Raw genomic sequence first — 16,860 nt, 5'->3', positions numbered from 1 at the left:
CTCCATATTAACATCAATTAACATCAGCTATTATAGCTGAACTGCCTCCCACCCTACACACTGTAATAATGCAGATCATTTACTGCTTTCTGTTTCACCCAAATGAGGATGGGTTCCCTGTTGAGTCTGGTTCCTCTCAAGGTTTCTTCCTATTACCATCTCAGGGAGTTTTTCCTTGCCACTGTCGCCCTCGGCTTGCTCACCAGGGACAAACTGACCATTTTGATTCATACAAATTCACATTTCATACAAACCTAAATAATTCTTTTGACTGTGTAAAGCTGCTTTGCGGCAATGAAAATTGCTAAAAGCGCTATACAAATAAAATTGAATTGAATTGAATTGAATTGAATTACCTAAACCCATACAGTATGTGTTATTTTATAGCTTTAAAAAAATATATAAAGTATTGTTCTAGAATGTAGAAAATGTATAAAAACTTGTGTCTAAAGCTTTACCTGGTACTGTGTGTATCTGCCATTCAATTTGTCTAGTGTTTGAGCTATTTTAACCTCATTTTAAAAATTAAAAAACCTGGGAATGGTCATGAGCCCATCCTACTCTATGCATTACCTCTCACCACAGAGTCTTTCTCTCTTCTGTCTCTTCTGATGACTGGAAAAGTTGAATCTGGAGAGCTGGTGTGAATGGCAGGGATGGTGTCAGAAACATCCTTTTAACTTTCCAAGTGACAGTAGAAGTAGTAACTCACTGAGGTTGTTGGCCAGATACAGGTTGTTAATGTGATCTATTTGAGGCTTTTTCAGACAGAAGCAGAGCAGTTAGCTGAGAACTGGTTGTTGTTTTTAAAGATTAGATTGGATTTAATTCGATTTAACTTTGTTGTCACTGCACATGTGGGTACAAGACAACAAAATCCAAACAGAAGTGTATTTTCACAATGCAGAATAATTTGCATATATGAATAGTTTATAGTGAGGTAGATAAATTACAATGGGCGCAAATGTGCAAATAATTATAGGTGGTGCAGTAAGGAAGATATACCATGATAAAGAATTTGCATAGGTAAATATTAAACGAGAATAAAAGAGAAGCTGGTAAAGAGCCTTTTTTAATCTGCCGTATATTGTTTTTGCAAGTGTTAACTTGGCTTATGGATTTTCTGATACAGTAAATATAGTTTAAAACAGAATGTGTCATTTATTTGTAAATAAAAGTAATAAAGTAATAATCGTTTCATTTTGAATAAACTTCTGGGTGGTAACAGTAACCCTGTCATTGGCAAGTTTTACATCTTACATAATACAAATGTCCTGATATTGTTTCTGGGTGTGTTTGGAAACAGAGAATGACTCATTACCATCGTCAGTTTGAAAGCGTCAGGCGTTGGATAGCTTTCACAAAAACTGATAACCATTTGGCTTTATCAGGGTCACTGTATTGCCCTGTTTCACTAAAAAGACAGCTAAATATCTGTGAATACTCTTCAATTTAAATCTGATGGTGTTTTCCTTGGGACTGTTTCAATATCAAACCCTTAACAAGTTTTTAAATTATTTTTTTTTATTGTAGAATAACAAATCTGCTTCAAATGCCAGTGCTTTCCTATGAAGCTAAACACCTCCGCTGGTGTAGAAGCAGTGAGATGCACAGTTTTGTGATTAGAAGAGCCTATACTTGTTGGTACAAAGCTGATTATTGAAGTGTGGCAAGAGGATAGTCCAAAGCCTGTATACTACTGTGAAGGCTGTTGATACAGTATGTGTCAATGTGACAGCCTCTCTCTCTCTTTCATTCTTTTTCTTCCTCTGAATGTTTCTATATAAGTTTATGTTTAATTGATTGCCTGGTTTCTAACTTATTCGATTGCTTGTTCTGTATTTGCATAATCTTTTTTTAGCAGATTGTTTTATGAAGAACATCATAAAATTTGCTTTGATTGCAGCAAAGTTTTGGACATAAGGCCTCCGAGTGGCCACCGGACACTGATTGGCCGAGCTCTCTCAGCGGGGAGGGATGAGAAGTACTTAATGCTCCCACATTAATTACGGCTCTACAGCCAATCAGCTGCGTCTGTGAGTTCACGCAAGTGGAAGGAGCGGATAGCGCTGTCGCTGGTGTGTTACACCGCCCCCAACAGTGCGTGAGCAAGCAGTTCAAAAAGATGCGGTCAGCTGGAGTCACATGGTTCGGAGGAAACACATGATAGTCTTCGGCCCTCCCGACTAAGTGGTAGTAGTAACCTTAATATGGGAGCCCCCTAGTGATGGGGAGGAATTGGACATGACTAAATTAGTAAGAAAATCGGGGGAAAATTAAAAAAATATATTTTTTAAGTTTTGGACTTACAGTACATGGTGCATGTATAAACAATGACGACTTTACTCTACTAGTCTAATGTAGTTCAAACATTGTTTATGTACTGTGTGGCCATCACTTTCAAAATGAGTGAACAAGAACAACACAAAAATCTGCATCAAATTTTGTGTTAAGCTTGAACACTCCTCTATGGAAACTATTCAGACTATTCCGCAGGCTTTCATTGGCGATGCGGTGAGTTCAGTGGAAATAAAAGTGTGGCACAAATGCTTTAAAGATGATTGAGAATCTGTTATATAGTTGAAAGAGAAAGGACTGTAATAAGCCGGATGTTGAACGTGTACGGCGGCAATCAGGACAAGGATCTACAGGACTAGAAGCGGAATTATGAGCTTATTACATGTAATCTGTTACGCCCCGGTATAGATCAGGCTGTAACAGGAGTGGAAAAAAAAGAAGGGGATGAGACCAAAAGTGCTTTTGCGTATGGCGTTGACTACTTACTAAGCCACTCAATAACGAATTAAATACAAATATATACAAAAGTATTTACAAATCAAAACAAAGAGGGCAAATACAAAAGCGTAGTCAAAAACAAGCAAAAAGGTCATACACGGAATAGGCGAACAAAACCAAGCAACCATCAAAAGGGGAAAGTCTAAGAGTAGTCAGAAACGTAGCAAAGGGGTCATACACAGAATAACATTCAGGATCAAGCATAGAATAAACAGTAAGCAAAAACACGGTCTGTAGCATGGTGGTCTGAAGGCCTTAAGTAGGCCTTTGTGTTGCCTGTAGGACCAATCATCTGGTCATCAATGGCAGAGGTGGGCGGAACCTGCAAGAACAAGGAAGAGACCCCAATCCCACCACCAGCAGAGGCATAGAGACAAAGCAAGCATAACCAAACGCACAAAACAAATAAATCCAATATCGTAACAAATCAAGGCATTAAATGGCTGGATATTAAATAAATAGACCTCACTTATACATTTATATAGCCTTCTAAAATAGGTTTCTTCTTGAGCATGGAAATAAACTTTCTGTCTTGCATGTAGTCAGTCAACCGCCAGATGTTACTGACTCATTATTGACGGAAGAAATTAAGTGGAAAAGATTTCATGAAATGATCTGGAGGTTTTTAAAGGGCTGTGAATAATGAGGCTTATTAAGACCATGTGCAGAGTTTTCCAGGTTTGCCTTATGTAACTCTCACTCAAGATAAGAACTTCATAAGAAAACCGTGGTGTGAGGGTAGATAAGTAAAAGTTGCGATTTCCTTTACTTTATCTCACTTGATTTATTCCTGATTGCTGTGTAACACAAGTAGAGAAGCAGAAGGGTAAGAAAACATCCGAGGTTTGAATAGTTGGAACAAGTGAAATTGATGGAACAGGCAGTCTGGAAGGGCTGATAGAGTGCGTGAAGCTATGGAAGAAAGCCAGATAGAGTGGTTATAAGAAATGAAGAGAGATGGCATGCAGGAAAGGGAGAGTAAAGGAACAATGTGGAGCTGTGGAATGGTAAAAAAATTCTATCTACAGCTGAATCATTTCCTCCCTTGTGTGTTGGAGGAAAGCTGCTTTGATAATAATAGTTTCTGTTGAGCTTATTCTGCCTCTCTCCTGTTTGTGAACTGTTTTGGTTATTGTGGATTGTTACTAAAAGTCACCCTGTCATTATAATACTCATAACCAACTGATCCCTTTATTTCAGTGCCCTTTGAGGCGTAGATTAAATGGTACCTTCACTGCTAATGGAGAACTTTTAATTTACGGTGTACTACAATAATACATAACACATTTAAAAAACACCCCAGCAATTAGGCTCAAACGTCACATGATAATGAAGGTATTTTCAAAATGCATTTTTTTATGTTTTTATGCTTTAAAATGCTTATGCAACAGATTTATACGGAGACTTTCCTCATTTTGAGAGCACTAGCACTGCCCGGTGGTGCGTTTAAGCAGAGTGCCCAAATTGTTCATTTTTGATGTGTCCCCCAAATCTTGATACACTTACCGGCTGGCCCATGGCTCATGATGTCTCTGAAGTTCTCTGTTTATTACCAGTAAAGAGAGTCTATTTTAATTTTTTGGCCTGGTCCCTACTGTCCTGTACATTAAAAGAACCAGACAGCTCAGAGAGACCCTGAGGCAGAGGTTAGGAAATACATTAGTAATGTCCGGTTTGACAAAAGTGTTTCAGCGGACACAAGTTATTTATAAGGTAGGAACTTCTCTCCTTCTTTGTCTTTCGGCTGTTCCCTTTCAGGGGTCACCACAGGGGTCTGCCTCCATCCAACCCTATCCTCTGCATCCTCTTCTGTCACCTCAACAAACATCATGTAGTCTCTTATTACTTTACATCCATAAATCTCCTCTTTGGTCTTTACCTCAATCTAGACCTCCTGCCTGGCAGTTCCAACCTCAGGATCCTTCTACCGATATATTCACAATCTCTCCTCTGAACATGTCCAATCTCCTCTTTGGTCTTCACCTCAATCTAGATCTCCTGCCTGGCAGTTCCAATCTCAGCATCCTTCTACCGATATATTCACAATCTCTCCTCTGAACATCTCCAAACCACCTCAATCCGGCCTCTCTGACTTTATCTCCAAAACATCTAACAAAGGTTGTCCCGCTGATGGATTCATTATCGATTATCCATCCTTGTCACTCCCAAGGAGAACCTCAACATCTTCATCTCTGCTTCTACCTCCAGCTCTGCCTCATGTCTTTTCTTCAGTGTCTTTAAGCCATAGAGCATCGCTGGTCTCACCACTATCCTGTACACCTTACCTTTCATTATTGCTAATACTTTTCTGTCACACAACACACCTGACACTTATCTCCACCCGTTCCAACCTGCCTGCACATGCCTCTTCACCTCCTTTCCACACTCTCCATTGCTCAGGAACATTAACCCTGGGTAAAAAGTCCTGCACCTTCTTTAAGTACTATATGTTAAAATTATACTAATAATCATAAAAACCTTAAATATCAATTTTGTTTAAATAGTATAGTCTTTAAGTACTATATGTTAAAATTATATTAATAATCATAAAGCATCAACTCATAGCATAGTGGGAGACAGAATGTCTTTCATGGAGCATTTAAGTGAAAGTTACACTGCTTCTGCCGGAATGCCAGAAATTTTAACATTTGAATGATACTGTTAATAAGATGCCAATTTTTTTTTTTTATGAAGGTGTGTGTGTGTCTGTCTGTCTGCCTGTCTGTGTGTGTGTGTTTGTATAGGAGTGGTGTGGGTGGGAAGGGTAAACTTCTGGGAAATCAAGGCTTCTGTTCCTGTTAAGGGACTGAATGCCTGTGGACAAAATGAGCAACACTGGCTACGCTGTCTGGGTGAAAGGGGATGATGTCCTCTGGTTCCCCTGTCAACCTAAGAAAAAACTAACACATTTGTCATATCTTGTATGCATACATATATGCTGAAAAAAAATATTTCTTTATACCAATACACTTAATACTCTTAACAAGTACGTAGCTCTGAATATAATGTACAACATTCAGTCTTGCATTCAAAATGCACAACTTATTATGTCTCAAAGTCAATGCATTCTACCTAGATAAAGGTGTTACCCAACAAGATCACAGAAAATTTCTTACATTAAATTATATGGACGATAATCAAATACCTTTCACCTCCATTGGAAAAGAATTCCATTATGAGGTTAAGGGAAAAATGCCATCATGCTGAAAAATGCTCCAAAACACATGGCATCCTGTCCATTTCCTCACCTGGGACAAGCCTTCTGTAGAGGTCATCCAAAAAATGTGTTGAAGTATTTTTAGATTTTATATAAATTACATACAATATGTATTAGCTTGCCATCTACATTTAAACTCACTCAGAAAACAGTATGTTAACATGTGCAATAAGGTCTGTCGACTCCTAAAGTTTTGCTGGTTGTTGAGTGTGAGTGAAAACACATTTAATGAGTTTTGTCATCAAAGATGTTGTGTCGAATGTTTAACAAGTTTATTCCACAGACATTTTCAAGTTTTTCACATTTTACGCTTTACAGTCGTCTTAAAATGGATTCAAATTCTCATTTATTTATGCACAATTAATAATCAATAGTTAATAATCAATAGCACAAAATAAAATTGTGCTTAGAGTGTTTCTGTTAGTTTATAAAAATAAAGACTGAAATATCCTATTTACAGAAGTATTCGGACCCGCTACTTACAGTAGTTGGTCTTTCGGCTGCTCCCATTGAGGGGTTGCCACAAAGGACTATCCGGTCCGCACAGGTTTTACTTCAGGTGACCTTCCTGACGCAATTACTTCATTTTTTTTTTTATCCCAGCTTGGGACCAGCATTGCATCCAGTGACTGGGGTTTGGGCTTTGAGTGGGAAGTGAAGCCTGGCTTGCAAAAAAAACCTACCACATCACGTAGTGCTTGGCAGCAGTGCAACAAAGTTGTGAATGATGCTACAAAGTTTATGCACTTTTCATTTGTTTCTTCCTGGCAGAATCATTTAAGCTCTACCAGGTTGTCAGTGCACAGCCATTTCCAGGCTTCCAGGACTTTCACAAAGTTGTTTTAAAGGCTCTCTTGTGTCTTGGCAGCATGCTTTAGGTTGTTGTCTTGTTTAAATGTAAACTGTCTCTCAGGCCTGAGATCCTGAGCATGACAGTTTCTCCCAGGATAGCACTTGAATTTTTCTCCCTCTAAAAAATCCCCACAGCAAGATGCCGCCACCAGCATGTCTGACGGTAGAGATGGTCTGATTCTCAATCGTTCAACCTTTGTGAACAATTAGGAATTCAGACTTTCAGACAGAGTCTTTCAGAGGCTTTTTGGCAAACTCCCAGCCAGTTGTCACGTCACCATTTCGTGAGGAATAGCTTCTGTCTACCCTTGTTTTATACAGTGGTGTGAAAAACTATTTGCCCCCTTCCTGATTTCTTATTCTTTTGCATGTTTGTCACACAAAATGTTTCTGATCATCAAACACATTAAACTATTAGTCAAAGATAACATAATTGAACACAAAATGAGGTTTTTAAATGATGGTTTTTATTATTTAGGGAGAAAAAAAATCCAAACCTACATGGCCCTGTGTGAAAAAGTGATATATATATATATAACTTTTTTTTTCTTTCCTGTTTTCCCTGGTCTTGTCTGTCATAGTATGGTTAAATAAAAGGGTATTCTACCTGTGTGTTGGTGTGATGGAGCGGGAGAAGTGAAGGCTTAGGGATGGGGAGGAAAGCATCAGAGGGGGCAAAATACCATCAATCTGGCGCCAGCTCCCCCACTGACCCCCATAGGCACCCCCGTTTCCCCAAATCTGCCCAGGGCGGGGGGCCCAGGCTCATCCAGACTAGGGACCAGGGCCCATGGCAGCCCGGGGCGGCCCACCAGACCACACAGCAGAGGAAAAACTACCCCCCCATCATTCAGTCAACCCCCAGACTGCATAAGACAATAGACACTCAGGTTAAGCCCGTTTTCCCCGCCTCTATTGGACCCCCCCTCCCCCCACGAACCCATGCACCCAGGGGCACACCAACCAGGACCCAAGCCCCCCAGGCCCAGCCGTAACCCCAACCCGGAGGCAGAGTGCCCCCAGAACCCCAAGCACCCCCCCCCCTTAATTGTTGTAACAAATACGGAAACAAATTTTGGTTTTGTTTTTGTTTTTGAATTAGTTGTTTTGTTTATAGATTTGTTATTTTGTTTTTGTTTTTGTTATTTTGTTTTTGTTTTTGTTATTTTGTTTTTAAATCATTTATTTTGTTTTTGTTTTTGTTATTTTGTTTTTAGATTTGTTGTTCTGTCTTTGGTTTTGTTATTTTGTTTTTGAATTAGCTATTTTGTTTTTTGGTTTTGTCATTTTGTTTTGCATTTCACGGCCAACGTACAGAAGTGTGCATTGCACTAATTATTAGAACTTGCTTTTATGCTGTTACGTTATTCCCCGTTATCTGATGAGTAGAATTTTTTTCGTTTCATACTGCAATATAATTTAGTCTATCTTCATTACCTACTTTCATAATAAGAATAACAAACACACATGTACTGCCTTAAACTGTGTGGACTTTTTATGAACTAAACCACATTTTCTGTTATATAATTGCACGTTTGACCTTAGAGCGCACAATTATAGAAGGGATGTATTCCTGGTCATACTATCCAAATAAGAGTCGTTCCACTTAAGCTTTCTGTTGGCTGTCGGACTTCGCCCATATTATTTACCCAGAGAATTCTCCCATGTGATAATAACGGCTGTGTACATTCCTCCATCCGCGAATGCCACTGCCGCCTGCGACGTCATTCATTCTGTAACTGCCAAACTCCAGACTCGACACCCGGGCGCGTTTCTCCTGATCTCCGGTGATTTCAACCACACATCGCTGACCAAGACTATTCCCACTTTAACTCAATATGTGGATTGCCACACTAGGGGGGAGAGGACACTAGACCTGCTGTATGCTAATGTTAAAGGTGCTTACAGTGCTGCAGCACTTCCCCCCCTGGGGAGGTCGGATCACAACCTGGTCCACCTCATGCCAACATACAAACCCCTTGTTCAGAGACAGCCTGCCATAGTAAGGAGTGTAAGAAGGTGGTCAGAAGGAGCCACTGCTAAATTGCAGGATTGTTTCGAGGCTACGGACTGGGAGGTTCTCAGTGCATCATATGGCGAGGACATTGATGGAGTGACGGACTGCATCACAGAGTACATTAACTTCTGTGTTGACACATGTGTACCGATGAGAGATATTCGCTGTTTCCCTAACAACAAACCCTGGGTCACCAAGGACATTAAAGCGTGTGTGGTAGAATGAATAAAGCTCTTCCTACCTGTTTCTGGTTGGTCGGGTTTTGGTTGATTGTCCTATCATGGGTTAGTCACTACTACTTAAGCTGGTTGGTGAGGTGGCTCGGGGTTATGGGTTCCAGCCCCCTAGCTTCCGTGGCGTGTCGTCATATCCGACACGGAACCTGGAAGTCCTGAGGTGATTGTGCTGCAGGTAAGGATGTCAGTTGCGGTGTGTGTGTGTGTGCTTAAAGTGAGTTTGGCTTATTATAGTGGTGTTTGTCTGGTATTTGCACAGTCTAGCCAGCCTGCTTTTGAGTCAGCGGACGTGGGTGTTCATCTGGTGTTGTGAACGTGACGGTTCCTCCCAATAAACTGGCCGTCTCCCTGTAAAACTGACGGAGCTCTCAGCTTCCCGGATCATGTCTTAAATGCCCTCCTGGTGAGATTCGGTATCACATTGCCGGTAGGTCATTTAACAATATGTTGCTCGTGTTTATGCAGTATGTTGCTGGTAAGTGTTTTAATTGTTATTTTATGTACTAGACGGAGGTGGCGCGAGGTGTGCTAGCTTCCTGTAGTGGTGCGATGTGAAGAGCATTCCTGGTGGGCGCTGCTGTTTTGTCGCTGGGTTTGTTTTGCTGCAGCCGTATTATATGGTTTACATTGTACTAGCCGTGTTGCTAACCCTGCTTGCCGTGTTGCTGCAGGGAGACGGCGGTTGCGATTATTTTTATTTTTTTTCTTTCTCGTTTTGTGAATGAAGGTGAGTGTGTATTTGGTTGTAAATCACTGTGCGTGTGTGCGCGCGCTTTCTTTTTTTCCTTGTTTTGTGAATGAATGTGAGTGTGTATTTGGTTGTAAATCACTGTGTGTGCGCGCGCTTTCTCCTTTATTTTTTTTTTCTTGTTTTGTGAATGAATGTAAGTGTGTATTTGGTTGTAAATTATTGTGCGTATGTGCGCGCGCTTTCTCTTTTCTTTGTTTGGTAAATGAATGTGTGTGCATTTGGTTGTAAATTATTGTGCGTGTGTGCGCGCGCTTTCTTTTTTTTTTTTTCTTGTTTTGTGAATGAATGCAAGAGTGTACTGGGTGGATGTGTGTGTAAAGAAAGAAACGCATGTCGAATAAGACCGTGGGGAAACCTTATTGGCCTTTCGCCAGGGAGATTTTCTTGCGGGTCTTCGTATGTGAATTTATTTTATTTATTTTTTGTTTCAGTTAGATAAATGTATTGTAATTCTGGGCCAGTTGTAAGGGTGGACAACCTTTGTCCATTGTGTGAGACTGTATTTGTCTAGTACTTTCATCAGATTCTCTTTTTGTACAGGAGCCGGGTGCTTATGGCAGCGGTGGGATTCTAGTTTTACCTATTTGAGTGGTTGGAATACGAGCACGTGTGTGTGTGTGGTGAGTCACTTGTGTGATTGCAAGTTGCTGTGCTGTGTAGGCCGATTGCGCCCTTAGGCCCCGCCGCCCGGCCTCGGTTCCTGAACTTGAGGCTTTGGATATTCAAGTTGTCCATGAGTGCATTGTATGTGAACTACTGGTCCCTGTCATTTTATGTTATTGATTTCTTTTTGTTTATTTGTTATAATTAAGTTGTTTAAAATAGGACGTGTAATAAATGGTAATACTTTTGGATATCCTTGTCTCCTGCTTCCTCCCGTGAACTGACCTGTGTGCCTTTAGACGAAATTTACTTAATTAGGGTCCCTGGCCTTTATCCAGGGTGGCGTAATCGGAATTTTAATTCTAATAAACCTTTTCTTGCCTCTGCGCTTCGCCACATTCTGGCGTAATCGGCAGGATCACGGTAACTAGGCGGAGACGGGGTTATCCAGATTTCATTGTTTATTTTGTTTTTTTTTGTAATTTATTTTTGGGGTTTTTTTTAGAGTTGCGGCAAAACAGCAGCGTCAGTCCGGACTGCGGTGAAACCATCCTCTATCTCTTCGGGTATCCGGCCGGGGGCTATTGGGTGGTAAGTGGTAATTTAGACATGGAGGAAGAACTTCGCGAACTAAGGGAACTTGTGGCCCAGTTAAAGGCCGACAATGAGAGGCTGCGTCAAGAGCGTCTCCTTGTGCTGCCTGGCCCTAGTGCGGCATCGGGGGAGGCGACCGAGGTCGCGGCTGTTATACCTCCTCCAGTTGTGGGTGCTAGCCAGACGGAGAGGTTGGTATTCGTACCTAGGGACCGTAAATGTCCTAAGTTTAATGGCAAGTTGGGGCTTAGCATCGATGAATGGATTGAGGAGGTGCAGGCATGTATTAGAGTTCGCCATTTGTCGGTTGAGGACCAGGCGTTATTCTTGTTTGACCATCTAGAGGGGGAGGCACGGGAGGAGATCAGGTATCGCCCAGATGGGGAACGGGGGGATCCAACTAAGATTTTTCTTGCACTGCGTGAAGTTTTTGGTTGTTCGCAGTCTCATGTAGCATTACAGGAAGCCTTTTTCTCCCGTAGACAATTGGAGGGGGAGGGTTTATTAGAGTTCTCCCTTGCCTTGATGGGTCTCATGGAGAAAGTTAAACAGCAGTTTCCTGGGACTGCCCCAAATGCCCCGGTTTTGTTGCGCGATCAGTTCGTGGAATATGTGATGGATAGTGCACTGCGGCGGGAGCTTAAGCAATTAGTTCGCCGCCAGCCACACGCCACCTTGTTAGATGTGCGTAGCGAGGCAATTAGGTGGGAACAGGAGGGCATGCCGGGGGGTGCGAGAGCTCGTAGTCAGTCAGTTCCAGCAGCGTATGGGATTCAGTATGGGGTCCAGGGGGAACAGCATTCACATGCGAGTGAATCTTCGTCTTCTGAGCTGAGAGAATTACGGGAGATGTTAAAGGTTCAGCAGCAGCAGTTGAACCAGTTGAGTCAAAGTGTTGCTCGGTTTCAGGAGGTGCGTCCGCAAAGTCGTTCTTCACGGTATGGGCCGGTGGTTTGTTGGCGGTGCCATCGACCGGGCCATGTTGCCAGGGAGTGTAATGTTCCACCACAGGGCCCATTATCCTCTGCGCCAACGGGGTCATCACTGGCGGAGGGGCAGCGTAGCTCAAGCCAGCCTTCGGGAAACTAGTACCCACCGAGCTTTTGAGCCGTAGCTCGGGCGGGGAAATTGGGGGCTCGGATGAGGTAATTGGTGGTTGTTCATTGTCCCGTTTAATGTCAGGCTGTCCCCAGTTGACGGTCACTATTGGGGGCATTTCGGTCGCTTGTTTAATTGATACCGGTTCTATGGTGTCCACCATCACGGAGAGCTGCTTTTTGGAGAATTTTAAACCTTGGGGTCCGGAGTGCTTAAAATCGTGCCAATGGCTCCAGTTACGTGCGGCTAATGGGCTTGCCATTCCCTATATTGGCTATATGGAGTTGGATGTGGAGTTGTGTGGCAAAATAGTGTCAGGTTGCGGAATACTGGTGGTTAGGGACCCGCCCGGAAACATGTGTGTCCAGGTTCCGGGGGTGCTGGGGATGAATGTGTTGAGCCGGTGTTACCGGGATCTTTTTAGCCAACACGGCTCAGCCTTGTTTGACTCTCCACCTGTGCTAGCGGTTCCGGGTTTTGTGATGCAAGCTTTGCAGCATTGTCATGGGGTTGACCCTGAGTCCATGGTTGGACAGGTTGGTAATGCACGAGTGCGTGGGCGCCATCCGTGCCGTGTTCCAGGTGGCACTATGAAGATTGTTACCGCTACGTGTTCAGAACAGGATTCTGGGGGCACCATGTTGTTTGAGCCCTTGGAGTCAGGACTACCGGCCGGCTTGTTGGCTTCGCCTTCCCTGGTGCTGGTGGTGCGAGGTACCGCCTATATCCCAGTTGTAAATGTGGGGGTATTGGACGTAGCATTGTACCCAAGGACCCTATTAGGTAGTCTGCAGGGGGTGTACGTTGCAAGTCTACCACCGGGGGTGACTGAGGTTAAGGACGTGGTCGCTAGTGTGTGCTCCCAGGGCGGTGCAGTGGAACCATCGCTGCAGGAACAGATTGAATCAGTTGATTTATCTGCCTTGGCATCAGGAGAGCAAGGTGAGGTTAGGGCCCTGTTGCGGAGTTATCAGTCCGTGTTTTCGGCGCATGATAATGATTTAGGGTGTACGAGTCTGATCTCGCATGATATTCCCCTGATAGATGACGTCCCAGTTCGGCAGCGGTATAGGCGTTTGCCCCCCTCCGAGTATGATGTGGTGAAGACCCACATTAACCAGCTGCTTGAGGGTCAGATAATTAGGGAGAGTTGTAGTCCTTATGCGTCTCCGATTGTGTTGGTGCGCAAGAAAGATGGTAGTCTACGCATGTGTGTGGACTACCGGCAGTTGAACCTAAAGACCAGAAAGGATGCCTTTCCATTACCTCGTATAGAGGAAACGCTGGACGCCTTGACCGGGGCCCGCTGGTTTTCCACGTTGGACTTGGCCAGCGGGTATAATCAAGTCCCGGTGACCGAGGGGGATCGGTCCAAAACTGCTTTTTGTACACCGTTCGGGTTATTCGAGTGGAATAGAATGCCGTTTGGGCTTTGTAATGCTCCCAGTACTTTCCAACGGTTGATGGAAAGATTGTTTGGTGATCAGCGACATCAATCATTGCTTCTGTATCTGGATAATATTGTGGTCTTTTCCTCTTCGGTGGCTCAGCATGTGGAACGGTTGGAATTGGTTTTGGGTCGGTTAAAGGGCGAAGGTCTCAAGGCGAAGTTGGGAAAGTGTGCGTTCTTCAAACAGCAGGTACGGTATTTGGGCCATGTGGTGTCTTCTTGTGGTGTGGCTACTGATCCAAGTAAAGTGGAAGTGGTGGCAAATTGGAGCCGCCCCAGTACCGTAACGGAGCTTCGTTCCTTTTTAGGTTTCGCCAGTTATTATCGTCGCTTCGTGGAGGGGTTTGCACAGTTGGCATCCCCTCTGCATAAGCTGGTTGCCGAGTTTGTGGGGGGTAGGCATAAGAAAGTGGTAGGTCTAAGCTTCGTCGGTGCCTGGACTGACCAATGCCAGATGAGTTTTGATGCTCTGAAGGAGAAGCTCACCACTTCCCCTATTCTTGCATATGCAGACTTTTCTTTGCCCTTCATCCTTGAGGTGGATGCTAGTCACCGGGGTTTGGGGGCCGTCCTGTCTCAGGAACAGGAAGGGAAGGTCCGGCCTGTTGCTTATGCCAGCCGTAGCCTGCGACCCACTGAGCGTAATCCGGCCAACTATAGCTCAATGAGGCTGGAGTTTTTGGCGCTCAAGTGGGCCATGACCGAGAAATTTCGGGAATATCTGCTAGGGCATAAATGTGTTGTCTTTACTGATAACAACCCTTTGAGTCATTTGTCTTCTGCCAAGCTGGGGGCCACTGAGCAGCGTTGGGCCGCCCAGCTTGCAGCATTTGACTTTGAGATTCGGTATAGGTCAGGTAAGAGCAATGGTAATGCTGATGCCCTTTCGAGACAGCCTCCGGCCAATTACCACGGTGCCGGTATCGGTACGACAGGCAGCCCAAGTAAAGCCGGTATACCCGGCTACCCAGGCTGCACATCAGGTTTTCCCTAGTCTGTCTGCAGGAGAGTTGAGGGCATTACAAGAGTCCGATCCGGATATTGGTCCCATTTTGGGGTTTTGGCAGTGTCAACACCTCCCCAGTTTTGAAGAACGCAAATTATTGTCTAAAGGTAGTTTGGCCGTGTTGCGTCAATGGGACCGTTTGGTAGAACAGGAGGGGGTGTTGTACCGTCGAATCTTCCGTCCAGATGGAAGAGAGGAAGTTTTGCAAGTTCTTTTGCCGGTTGGGTTGAGGGAAGGTATCTTGAGATGGTTGCATCAGGAGCATGGCCATCAGGGCATTGAACGTACAACAGAGCTGGTTCGTCAGCGGTGCTATTGGCCTGGTATGTCCAGAGAGGTCGCTCATTTGTGTAAAGAGTGTGATCGATGTCAGTTGGCCAAGGGTGGACAGCCAGTGGCGTCTAGTTTTATGGGTCACCTGCTCGCTGCTACGCCCAACGAGATCTTGGCAGTTGATTTTACTGTGTTGGAACCATCCAGTTCGGGTGTTGAGAACGTGCTGGTGATGACCGATGTCTTCACAAAGTACACCCTGGCAGTTCCCACACGAGATCAGCGGGCAGAAACGGTGGCACAAGTGCTCGTGGCAGAGTGGTTCTGTAAGTTTGGGGTCCCTGGCCGCATACATGCCGATCAGGGCCGCAACTTTGAGTCTTCCCTGATACGGCAGCTGTGTATGCTATATAATGTGGAGAAGTCTCGAACCACACCTTATCACCCTGTGGGGAATGGACAATGTGAGAGGTTTAATCGAACTTTGCACGATTTGTTGCGGACTCTGCCTCCCTCTAGTAAGCGTGATTGGGCTTCATGTTTGCCGCAAGTAGTGTTTTGTTACAATACCACCCCTCATCAATCAACAGGTGAGTCCCCGTATTATTTAATGTTTGGTCGGGAACCTCGTCTACCAGTTGACTTCCTGTTAGGGAGGGTAGAAGGAACTGGGGGTGGACATGTACACCAGTGGGTCGTCGAGCATCAAACTCGGTTGCAGGTGGCTTTTGAAGGGGCCCGGGAACATCTGCGGGCCGCCGCGGAACGATGTAAGGCCCAATATGACTCTCATGTACGTTACACCCCATTGTCCGAGGGTCAGCTTGTCTACCTTCGTAATGTTGGGGTGAGGGGTCGCTCAAAAATTCAGGACCTGTGGAGCCCAGTGGTGTATCAGGTGGTACGGGCCCCTAAACAAGGTGGTTCAGTTTATTCGATTGCCCCTGTGGATGACTTGAGCAAAGTAAGGCAAGTACATTGTTCACTGCTGAAGGTTCGAACCCAGAAGGACTCTCCTGCTTTAGTGTCCCTTCCTAGCCCAGTCGCAGAATTTGCGTCGCCGGTGGGGGAGCAGGCTTCGGAGGGGTCCGAGCAGGGGGACTTGTGGGTATTGGTCTCCGCGACACCTCCGGTTGTTAGTGTGGGAAATATGGCGGACCCCAAGCCTGTGGAGCCCGTAGCTAATAGTGCGACCGATGCCCCGGCGTGTGTTGGTCAGCCCCTCGAAGGTGAGTTAATACCAGGGTCGGTAGGGTTGTCCAATTTAGTGCCACGACGGTCTAGGCGAGCTAACGCAGGGAGACATTCTAACTTGCATCATCTCCCACGATCTGCAGGCATGTTGGGACCTGATGGAGTATTGCCTGCGGGGACATCTTCGACCATTTCGGCATGGTTCCGACCTTGGAGTTGAGAGATTGTTTTGTCCATCGTCGGGGCGACGATGCAGCCGTGGGGGGTAGGTTGTGGTAGAATGAATAAAGCTCTTCCTACCTGTTTCTGGTTGGTCGGGTTTTGGTTGATTGTCCTATCATGGGTTAGTCACTACTACTTAAGCTGGTTGGTGAGGTGGCTCGGGGTTATGGGTTCCAGCCCCCTAGCTTCCGTGGCGTGTCGTCATATCCGACACGGAACCTGGAAGTCCTGAGGTGATTGTGCTGCAGGTAAGGATGTCAGTTGCGGTGTGTGTGTGTGCTTAAAGTGAGTTTGGCTTATTATAGTGGTGTTTGTCTGGTATTTGCACAGTCTAGCCAGCCTGCTTTTGAGTCAGCGGACGTGGGTGTTCATCTGGTGTTGTGAACGTGACGGTTCCTCCCAATAAACTGGCTGTCTCCCTGTAAAACTGACGGAGCTCTCAGCTTCCCGGATCATGTCTTAAATGCCCTCCTGGTGAGATTCGGTATCACATTGCCGGTAGGTAATTTAACAATATGTTGCTCGTGTTTATGCAGTATGTTGCTGGTAAG

This window comes from Clarias gariepinus, chromosome 24, assembly GCF_024256425.1.
Source record: "Clarias gariepinus isolate MV-2021 ecotype Netherlands chromosome 24, CGAR_prim_01v2, whole genome shotgun sequence".
NCBI classification, from domain to species: domain Eukaryota; kingdom Metazoa; phylum Chordata; class Actinopteri; order Siluriformes; family Clariidae; genus Clarias; species Clarias gariepinus.
This window is presented reverse-complemented; position numbering follows the sequence as displayed.